We start from the raw sequence: 11,658 nt of genomic DNA on the forward strand, positions 1-11,658 counted from the left end.
TGTCTATGGAAATACAGTGTTTTCTGGAGAATAATTCTAAAATTATTTCTAAAAAATTAGGTCTTCCAGTGAGCCAAATCATGTTTCCTCTGTTTTTTAGATTCAAAGGATTCTTTTTGTTGAAATAAATTTTTCATATCACTGTTCCATGTAGCACATTTCTAATGATATATTCTTGCATTTGTTGGTGGTTAAAGAATAAAGGAACAACTCTCCAGGCTCGATAATGGTACTGAGGACACTGACTTATCTGATTCTTGTGGGTAAGTCAGTTTGAAATTTGGAGGGAGGGAGCAGTTGGTGGATCTCTTATCTTTGCAAAGATAGGGCTTGTGTTGAGGCAAGAAAGAAAAAGGAAAATTGTGGAAAGGTATCCAAATGTTTGGGGGGGTACACAATTATAACTAATTGAATTTGCAGATAAGTACCACGTGTAAAAAAAGTATTTCCACATACTCACAAATAAATGTTCTTCTAGTTTGAAAATGTGAAAATAGACTTAGTAGATAATAATTTTATTATAAAGTTTCTTTCTTAACAAAGGATTGCAGAATGCTGTTTACCCTTCAACTGTATTCCTTTCCTGTTTTTCCTGGATATATACTGATTCTTGGTTTTGTTGCTTTTGTCTATGAGGAAATGAGACTGATAGAAAAAGCAAATGTGTTCTGCTGAATAAAGCCCTCTTCATGATTATTGGAATTTTATTAATTTTGACTTGTTTCTGAGTAATCTTACTGAGAGTACTTCCTGCTGCACTGATCTTCAGGCATTTTTACCACAGACTCACAGCAAGGAAACAATAGATTCCTAAAATGGCATGTGTCTGAACTGCGGAAATATTCATGAGATTTTTCTTCTGCTCGTCTCTTGGACAGTTATTTAACCATTCACCAGCTTGTGTCAATGTTGGAGAGTGAGTAGTGCTGAAGAGGATATTAACTGATAACTTTTGCAATTTTTTTGTTGTCTGGACAAAGACAATATGGAAAATAAGAGTGACCAGTGAATACAAATAGTTCTTCAAATTACCCATTAATTTCCATTTTCTGTGACTTTTTTCACCATGGGCCATCAATGAAGAGTTCACTCTGTCACTTCATTAAATTTTATGTCTGCATATTAGCTATATATCTTCTGCAGTGAGGCCGAGGGCTGGGGCAAAATTTGAATAGATTGAGCAAGGCAAGCATTTCCTTTTTCTTACCCCCTCCAAACAAAATAAAGTGGTTTTGTTTTGTTTTCTTAGTTACAAATGCTTATTGTATAGATACAAGTGACATTTGCGATAGTATCTGTGAGAAACACTGGTGTTTCAGACTAGGAGGATGGTTTTTGATTTGGAGTTTGACCTGGAAACAATGCTTGACTTTGACATCTAATATTCACTGGACACTCGGCAAGTCACTAAACCTCTTTAAACTTTAGATCATTCACCTGTAAACTGTAAAAATAATGCTATGTACAGTATCTATCTACTGGGTGTTGTAGAATAAAAAACTAATAATAAAGGTAAATTAGTATGTGTGAAAGTGCTTTTAAAGCTCTAAAGCACCACAAATAAGCTTTATGCTAAAAACCAAAAGTAACACAACAGTTCATTATTAGGAAAATCAGAAAATACAGACAAACAATAAATTCACCCATAAATAGCCATTCTTAATTTTTGATCCATGCCCTTCCAGGTTCTTTAGAGATATACATTTTTTGTTTATGGGTATGGTATCACATGTACCTTCTTTTTAAAAATAACCTTATTGCTCAGTGACGTATCACATATTTCTGTGTTAATAAATATACATATGCATTTACAACACTATATTTTCTTTAATTTCAGATTTTTATTGTTGCCTGAAGTCCTACCAATAGCTAACTTTATTTATTTTTAAATTTACAACATTATTTTTAACAGCTATACAATACCTCATAGTGTAGATGTGTCATAGTTTATTTAAGTAATCAGATATCAATGGACATTTAAATTGTTTACAACTTTTTACTCATACAAAGAGTGATGAATATCTTTGAGACCAAACCTCTATATATTATTATTTCCTTATGATAAGTTCTCAGAAATGGAAATTGTGTCAAAAGGAATGCTTGTGAGGCTCTTGATATTGATATGCCCTCCCAAATCACAATATAAAAGTGTACGTTTCCTCCATTCCCATGAGTTTCATAGAACTTGTATTTCATTGTTTGCAAATTACCTTAGCCCATTTAAAATTGGGATATTAGGGGCTGGCCCCACGGCCAAGTGATTAAGTTCATGCACTCCGCTGCAGGCAGCCCAGTGTTTCGTTGGTTCGAATCCTGGGTGCGGACATGACACTGCTCATCGAACCACACTGAGGCAGCATCCCACATACCACAATTAGAAGGACTCACAATGAAGAATATACAACTATGTACCAGGGAGCTTTGGGGAGAGAAAAAAGAAAAAAATAGAATCTTTAAAAAAATAAACAAATAAATAAATAAAATTGGGATGTTATCGGGGGGTGACGTCAGCAACATGGTGGCATGAGCTCACCTGGGACTCTCCCCTCCAAATTACAACCAAAAAGAGCAACTGCTTTCCAACCAAAATAAAAATTCCTAATAACAGAAATTGTCAGAGACCCACAGCAGCCAAATGCCGGAGGGTGGAGAGGCTGGAGCCACCCTCGGAGGAGCTGGAACTGGGTAGGAAAGAACTTTGCTCCCTCCCCTAGAGACTGGGATTTGCTGCTGTGGGTGAGGGAAGGAGTGGGGGAGGGGCCGCGCGTGTGGGGATCATCCAGGACTCCCACTGCCGGTGCAGTGGAAACCCTCTAACGGGGGAAAGCTTTTGCATGGGGGAACCCCAGCAAACCAGGGCCCTCGGAGACCAGAGAGCAAGAGCTGACCCCAATCCAGGTCAGCACGCAAGAGAAAGTGCCCCTCCTCCCCCAACCCACACTGCACGCGGCCATCGCAGCTGAAGGTAGAGGGCTCAGAATGCAAGGCTCTCGACCCCCATCTAGTGGCAACAGGCTGTAACTGCAACCAAATAATAGCATCATGTGCAAAAACTGCTCCTCTACCATCCAGCAATTTATAAAAGCTCCAGTCCAACAGGAAAACAATAAAAATACAGAAGTAGGTCCTGAGGATTTGGAAATAGGTAAACTAAGTGAAGATGAGTTCAAAATAGCTATCATCAAAATATTCAATGAGGTAAAGGGAAATATAGAGAAACAAGTCAATGAGTTCTGGAGTTACTTCCCAAAAGAGATTGAAATTATAAAGAAGAATCAATTAGAAATACTAGAGGTGAAAAATACAATGGATCAGATAAAACAGGGTACGGATTCTCTGAATGCCCGTGTAGACACCATAGAGGAGAAAATTAGCATAATCTAAGATAGACAGGCTGAATGGCTCCAGACAGAGGAAGAAAGGGAACTAAGAATTTAAAAAACTGAAGAAAATCTCAGAGAAATAGCTGACTCAATGAGAAAATGCAACTTAAGAATCATCAGAATTCCTGAGGCTGTGGAAAAGGAAAATGGAGCAGAAAGTATGCTCAACGAAATAATAGAAGAGAACTTCCCAAATCTAGGGATTTAGAGATAAATGTGTGTGAAGGAAGCTTTCAGATCTCCTAGATTTGTCAATGTAAAAAGACCTACTGCAAGGCATATAGTAGTAAAAATGGCAAAAATGAATGACAAAGAAAGAATACTCAGGGCAGCAAGGCAGAAGAAAATAACCTACAAAGGAACCCCTATCAGACTTTCAGCGGATTTCTCTACAGAAACCTTACAAGCTAGGAGAGATTGGAGTGGCATATTCAAAGCTTTAGAGGATAAAAATCTTCAGGCAAGAATACTCTATCCAGCAAAAATATCCTTCAGATATGAGGGAGAAATTAAATCTTTTCCAGACAAACAAAAGCTAAGGGACTTCATAGTCACAAGACCTCCACTACAAGAAATCCTCAAGAAGGCTCTCATACCTGAGAAAAGATAAAAAGGGAGAAAGGGGTCACAAAACACAGAGTAGGGAGACAGATAGAATCTGAATAGGATAGCAAATATTCAACTATATCATTAGGATAAAGGGAAGGAAATCACCAAAGCAAAGACAATCTTATCACTCTAACCACAAACTCACAACACGAGCTGGAATAAGAGATGAAAATAATAATTTAGGAGGAGAGGAGGAAAGGGTCTGAAACAGTCTAGGCTAAGGAAGTAAGAGACCACCAGAAAATGGACTATGTTATACACGAGATTCTGAATACAAAGTTCAGGGTAGCCACTAAACTAAAAAACAGAACAGAGACACGAAACATAAATAAGAAAAAATCTAAGAAACCCAGCATAAGAAATTGCAGTAGTCAATAGGTAGGCTAAAACATACAGGACGAGAAACAAAGGAAGCACAGGAAAACTGGAAAACGAGCAACAGAATGACAACATTAAGCCCTCATGCATCAATACTCACCTTCAATGTAAATGGATTGAACTCTCTAATCAAAAGACACAGAGTGGCAAAATGGATTAAAGAACAAGATCCAACAATTTGTTGCCTCCAGGAAACACACCTCAGCTCCAAGGACAAACACAGGCTCAGAGTGAAGGGGTGGAAGACAATACTCCAAGCTAATAGCAAACAAAAGAAAGCAGGTGTCGCAATACTTACATCAGACAAAACAGACTTCAAGATAAGGCAGGTAAAGAGAGACACAGAGGGCCAAAATATATAATGATCAAAGGGACACTTCATCAAGAAGAAATAATGCTTATAAATGTCTATGCACCCAACACAGGAACACCAAAGTTCATAAAGCAACTATTAACAAACCTAAAAGACGATATCAAAAATAACACAATAATAGTAGGGGACCTCAACACCCCACTCACATCAATGGACAGATCATCCAGACAGAAAATCAATAAAGAAACAGTGGAGCTAAACAAAAAGCTAAAACAGTTGGACTTAATAGACATATATAGAACACTCCATCCAAAAACAGCAGAATACATATTCTTCTCATGCGTGCATGGAACATTCTCAAGGATAGACCATATGTTGGGAAACAAGGCAAGCCTCTACAAATTTAAAAAAATTGAAATAATAACAAGCATCTACTCCGATCATAATGCTATAAAGCTAGAAATTAATTACGAGAAAAAAGCTGAGAAAAGCACAAGGATGTGGAGACTAAACAATAGGCTATCGAACAAGCAATGGATCATTGAAGAAATTAAAGAAGAAATCAGAAAATACCCGGAGACAAGTGAAAATGATAACATGCTATACCAACTCAGCAAAAGCTGTGTTAAGAGGAAAATTCATTGCAATTCAGGCACATCTTAACAAACAAGAAAAATCCCAAGTCAGCAATCTTAAACTACACCTAACTGAACTAGAGAAAGAAGAACAAACAAAGCCCAAAGTCAGCAGAAGGAGAGAAATAATAAAAATCAGAGCAGAAAGAAATGCTATTGAAACAAAAAAGGCAGTAGAAAGGATCAATGAAACAAAGAGCTGGTTCTTTGAGAAGATAAATAAAATTGACAAACCCCTAGCCAGACTTACAAAGAAAAAAAGAGAGAAAGCTCAAATAAACAAAATCAGAAATGAAAGAGGAGAAATAACAACAGACTCCACAGAAATACAACGGATTATAAGAGAATACTACGAAAAACTCTATGCCAGCAAAATGGATAACCTAGAGGAAATGGATAAATTCTTGGACTCCTACAATCTCCCAAAGCTCACTCAAGAAGAAGCAGACAATTTGAACAGACCAATCACAAGGAAAGAGATTGAAGCAGCAATCAAAAGCATCCCAAAAAATAAAACCCCAGGACCAGATGGCTTTCCTGTGGAATTCTACCAAACTTTCAGAGAGGATTTAATACCTATCCTTTTCAAGCTATTCCAAAAAATTGAGGAGGATGGAACACTTCCTAACACATTCTGTGAGGCCAACATCACGCTGATACCAAAGCCTGACAAGGACAGCACGAGAAAGGAGAACTACAGGCCAATATCACTGATGAACATAGATGCAAAAATTCTCAACAAAATTTTGGCAGCCCAAATACAGCAATACATCAAAAGGATCATACATCAGGATCAAGTGGGATTCATACCAGGGACACAGGGATGGTTCAACATCCGCAAAGCAATCAACGTGATACACCACATCAACAAACTGAGGAATAAAAACCACACGATCATCTCAATAGATACAGAGAAAGCATTTGACAAGATCCAACAGCCATTTATGATAAAAACTCTGAACAGAATGGTGATAGAAGGGAACTACCTCAACATAATAAAGGCCATATGTGACAAACCCACAGTCAACATCATGCTCAATGGGCAAAACCTGAGAACCATCCCCTGAAAACAGGAACGAGACAAGGACGCCCTCTATCACCACTCTTATTTAACATAGTACTGGAGGTTTTGGCCAGAGCAATTAGGCAAGAAAAAGGAATCCAAATAGGGAGGGAAGAAGTGAAACTCTCGCTGTTTGCAGATGACATGATCTTATATATAGAAAACCCCAAAGAATCCATTGGAAAACTTTTAGAAGTAATCAACAACTACAGCAAAGTTGCAGGGTATAAAATCAATTTACATAAATCAGTAGCATTTCTATACTCTAATAACGAACTAACAGAAAAAGAACCCAAGAACACAATACCATTCACAATTGCAACAAAAAGAATAAAATACCTCGGGATGAATTTAACTAAGGAAATGAAAGACATATACAATGAAAACTACAAAGCTTCTCTGAAAGAAATGGATGACAATGTAAAGAGATGGAAAGACATTCCATGCACATGGATTGAAAGAAGAAACGTAGTTAAAATGTCCATTCTACCTAAAGCAATCTACAGATTCAACACCATCCCAATGAGAATCCCAATGACATTCTTTACAGAAATAGAACAAAGAATCCTAAAATTCATATGGGGCAACAAAAGCCCTCGAATTGCTAAAGCAATCCTGAGAAAAAAGAGCGCAGCTGGAGGCATCACAATCCCTGACTTCAAAACATACCACAAAGCTACAGTAATCAAAACAGCATGGTACTGGTACAAAAACAGGTGCACAGATCAATGGAACAGAATTGAAAGCCCAGAAATTAAACCACACATCTATGGACAGCTAATCTTCGACAAAGGAACTGAGAGCATACAATGGAGAAAAGAAAGTCTTTTCAACAAATGGTGCTGAGAAAACTGGAAAGCCACATGTAAAAGAATGAAAATTGACCATTCTTTTTCACCATTCACCAAAATAAACTCAAAAATGGATCGAAGACCTAAAGCTGAGACATGAAACCATAAGGCTTCTAGAAGAAAACGTAGGCAGTACACTCTTTGACATCAGTATTAAAAGGATCTTTTCGGACACCATGTCTTCTCAGACAGGGGAAACCATAGAAAGAATAAACAAATGGGACTTCATCAGACTAAAGAGCTTCTTCAAGGCAAGGGAAAACAGGACTGAAACAAAAAAACAACCACTAGCTGGGAAAAAAATATTTGCAAGTAAAACATTCCGGCAAAGGCTTAATATCCATAATACATAAAGAACTACACAACCCAACAACAAACATTGAACAACCCAATTAAAAAAATGGGCAGGAGACATGAACAGACATTTCTCCAAAGAAGATATACGGATATGGCCAATAGGCACATGAGAAAGATGTTCATCATCACTGATCATCAGGGAAATGCAAATCAAAACTACACTAAGATATCACCTTACACCCATTTGAATGACAAAAATATCTAAAACTAATAGTAACAAATGTTGGAGTGGTTGTGGAGAAAAAGGAACCCTCATACGCTGCTGGTGGGAATGCAAACTGGTAGCAGCCACTATGGAAAACAGTATGGAGATTCCTCAAAAAATTAAAAGTAGAACTACCATATGATCCAGCTATCCCACTATTGGGTATCTATCCAAAGAGCTTGAAATAAGCAATTCCAAAAGTCCCATGCACCCCAATGTTCATTGCAGCATTATTTACAATAGCCAAGACGTGGAAGCAACCTAAGTGCCCATCAACAGATGATTGGATAAAAAAAGACGTGGTATATATATACAATGGAATATCTACTCAGCCATGAAAAAGAACAAAATTGTCCATTTGCAACACATGGATGGACCTTGAGGGAATTACATTAAGTGAAATAAGCCAGATAGAGGAGGACAATCTCTGTATGACTCCACTCATATGAGGAATTTAAATACGTCGACAAAGAGAACAGATTAGTGGCTACCAGGGGAAAGGGGGGGGTGGGGGTGGCAAAAAGGGTGAAGGGTTGCACCTACAACACGAGTGACAGACAATAATGTACAACCGAAATTTCACAAGATTGTAACCTATCACTACCTCAATAAAAAATTTAAAAAATAAAATAAAATAAAATTGGGATGTTATCTCTGTCATTGGATTGAAAAGGTTAAATATATCAATCTTTTTTATGTCATATATAGGGCAAGTAATTTTTCCCAGGTTGTCTAGCTTTTCACTGTGTATAAATTTATAGTCTTTTTTTTTCTAACATCTGTTGCCAATCTTCTCTTTTTTTTTTCTTTACATGAGCCACCAACATAGAATGGCCACTGAAAGATGAGTGGCATAGGTCCGCGCCTGAGAACCAAATCCAGCCGCAGAAGCAGAGTGCACTGAACTTAACCACTAGGCTGCCAGGGCTGGCCCATAGAAGTTTATAATCTTCATGCATTTGAATATATCTCTACTTTCCTTTGTGATTTATGCCTTTAGTGTCATACGTAGAAAGTCTTTCTCTACCCAAGGTTTTAATAATAGTCACCAAAATTTCTTCTTCTATATTTTGAATTTGTTTTCTACATTTGAATAAAACATCTGTCCAGAATTTATTTTGTATTAAGATATAAAATGTAGGAATCTACTTTTCTCCCAAGTGACTACCTAGTTTCCCCAACATCAAAATTGCATCCCCCTCCATTGCTCTTGCCCTATTTTAATGATCTCTATTGCACTTATCACTTTATAACTTATGTTATTTACTTATTTATTATACTTATGGTCTGTCATCATAACAAGAGTGCAAGCATCATGAAGAAGAAAATTTTGTCCATTTTGTTAACTGCTGTATCTCCAGTGACTAAAACAGCACCATAGTACGTAGTAGGCACTCAATGACTTTGGTCGAATGAATGAACCTATTGTTGAAAAAATTTCTATTTTCTTTCAGTGAATTTTTAAATGTCTCTCTATTTTAATTATGAATCTTTGCATACCGGCTCTGTTTCCAGAATTTATTTTATTCCATCATTTTACTAGCCTTTTGATTCAGCACACTTTTCACACCTTAAGGTATAATTTTACAGCATAGTAAATGTTCTTTAAAAACTTAAGCTACAATTTATATTTAATGAATTTATGCATTGTGTGGCAAATTCTATGAGTTTTGACTTAATACATAGATTCGTGTAACCACTGTCATAATCATGACACAGAAAAATTCTATCATCCTTTTAAAATTTCTCAAGTCCTTTTGTGTTCAACCTTTCCCCAAATCTAGCCCCTGGCAATGACTGATCTATTTTCTGTCCCTACAGTTTTACCTTTTCCAGAATGTCATGTAGTTGAGTTGAACAGTATGTAGCCAATTGAAATTGGCTTCTTTCATATAGCTTAATGCATTGGAGATTCATCCATATAAATACGTGTGTATCAGTAGTCTGTTTCTTTTTATTGCTGAGTAGTTATGCCAGTTATATGAATATTCCATATTTTCCTATCCATTCACCCATTGATGGACGTTTAGATTATTTCCGTTTTGGCCTGTTATGAATAATGTGGCTATGAACATTTGCATATACGTCTTTGTGTGGGCGAGTAAGGATTGCTGAATCTTATGGTAAAGTGTAGTTTATATGTATAAAAAATAGTTTCCAAAATGGCTGTACTGTTTCACATGTATGAGGGTTCTGGTTGCTCTGCATCCTTGCCTGTACTTCATATTGTCCGTCTGTTTTGTTTCACTTTGTTTTTTAAGACATTGTAATAGGTGAGTAGAGGTATCTCACTGAGACTTGAAATTGTATTTTCATAATGACCAATGATGTTGAGCATCTTTTCGTATGCTTACTTGCTATCCATTGATTTCCTTTGGTGAAGTTGTCTATCCAAGTTTTTGGTCTGTTTTTAAATTCTTTTTCCTTATTGTTGAGTTTTGAGAGTTCTTTATATGTTCTGGATACAAATTCATCAGATAAATATTTTGCAAATATTTTCTCCCAATCTGTAGCTTGTCCCTGTTTTGGTTTTTTTTTTTACACAGCAGAAATTTTTAATTTTGATAAAATTCAATTTTTTCTTTCATGATTATGATTTTTGGTGTACTGTCTAAGATATGTTTTTCTAACCCAAGGTCACAAATATTTTCTCCTATGTTTTCTTCTAGAAATTTCATAGTTTTAGGTTTTACATTTAGGTACATGGATCCATTTTGGGTTCGTTTTGGTGTATGTTGTGTGATATAGTTGAAGACTGTCTTTTGTATATGTATGTCCAATAATTCTACTACAATTTCTTGTGAGACTAGTTTTTTCTCTGTGAATTGCCGTTGCATCTTTGTGAAAATCAGTTGACCACGTACAAGAGTCTATTTCTGGACTCTATTTTGTTCCACTGTTCTATGTGTCGATTCTTTCTTCTATACCACACTGTCTTGATTATTTAACTTTATAGTAAGTCTTTAAATCAGGGAGTGGTATCACTTTGCCTTTCCATGTGAATTTTAGAATCAGGTTATCAATATCTACAAAAAATTGTGCTGTGATTTTTTAATAGAAATTGTATTGAATCTATAAGCTTGGTTTGAGGAGAAGTGACATCTTAACAATGTTGAGTCTTCTAATCTATGAACATGGTACATCTCTTACCTTAAAATCTTTTTTTCTTTAATCATGTTTTGTAATTTTCAGTGTACAGATCCTGCACATATTTCGTTAATTTACACCAAAGTGTTTTGTGGGTTTTGGTGTTAATATAAATGGTGTAGTTGCTTAAATTCCATTTTTCAATAGTTCATTGCTAGTATATAGAAATATAATTGTTTTGTTTATTGACCTTTTATCTGGATAACTTTATTAAACTCACTTATTAGTTCTATTAGCTTCTTTGTAGATTCCTTGGGATTTTCTGGGTAGACAAGCATATCTTCTACAAATAGAGTTTTATTTCTTCCTTTCAAATCTATACGCCTTTTATTCCTTTTCTTGCCTTATTGCATTGACTAGAACCTCCAATACAATTTTGAATAGAAGAATAGTGAACTGACATCCTGGATTGCTAATCATTGGAGAAAATATTCAGTCTTTCACCATTAGGAATGATATTAGCCATGGGATTTTGTAAATGTCCATTGTCAGGCTAAGGAAGTTCCCTTCTATTCCTAGTTTGCTGAAAGTTTTTATTATGAATGGACCTTAAATTTTTTGGAAAAAAAAATTTACATCTATTGAGATGACTGTATGTTTTATTTTCCTTTGTTTATTGACACGGTGAATTACATTAATTTTAGAGTATTGAACCATCCTTGAATTCATGGAACAAACACCACTTGGTCATGATGCATTTTCTTTTTTATGTTGCTG

The sequence above is a fragment of the Equus asinus genome, unplaced genomic scaffold, assembly GCF_041296235.1.
Source record: "Equus asinus isolate D_3611 breed Donkey unplaced genomic scaffold, EquAss-T2T_v2 contig_377, whole genome shotgun sequence".
In the NCBI taxonomy this organism is placed as follows: Eukaryota; Metazoa; Chordata; class Mammalia; order Perissodactyla; family Equidae; genus Equus; species Equus asinus.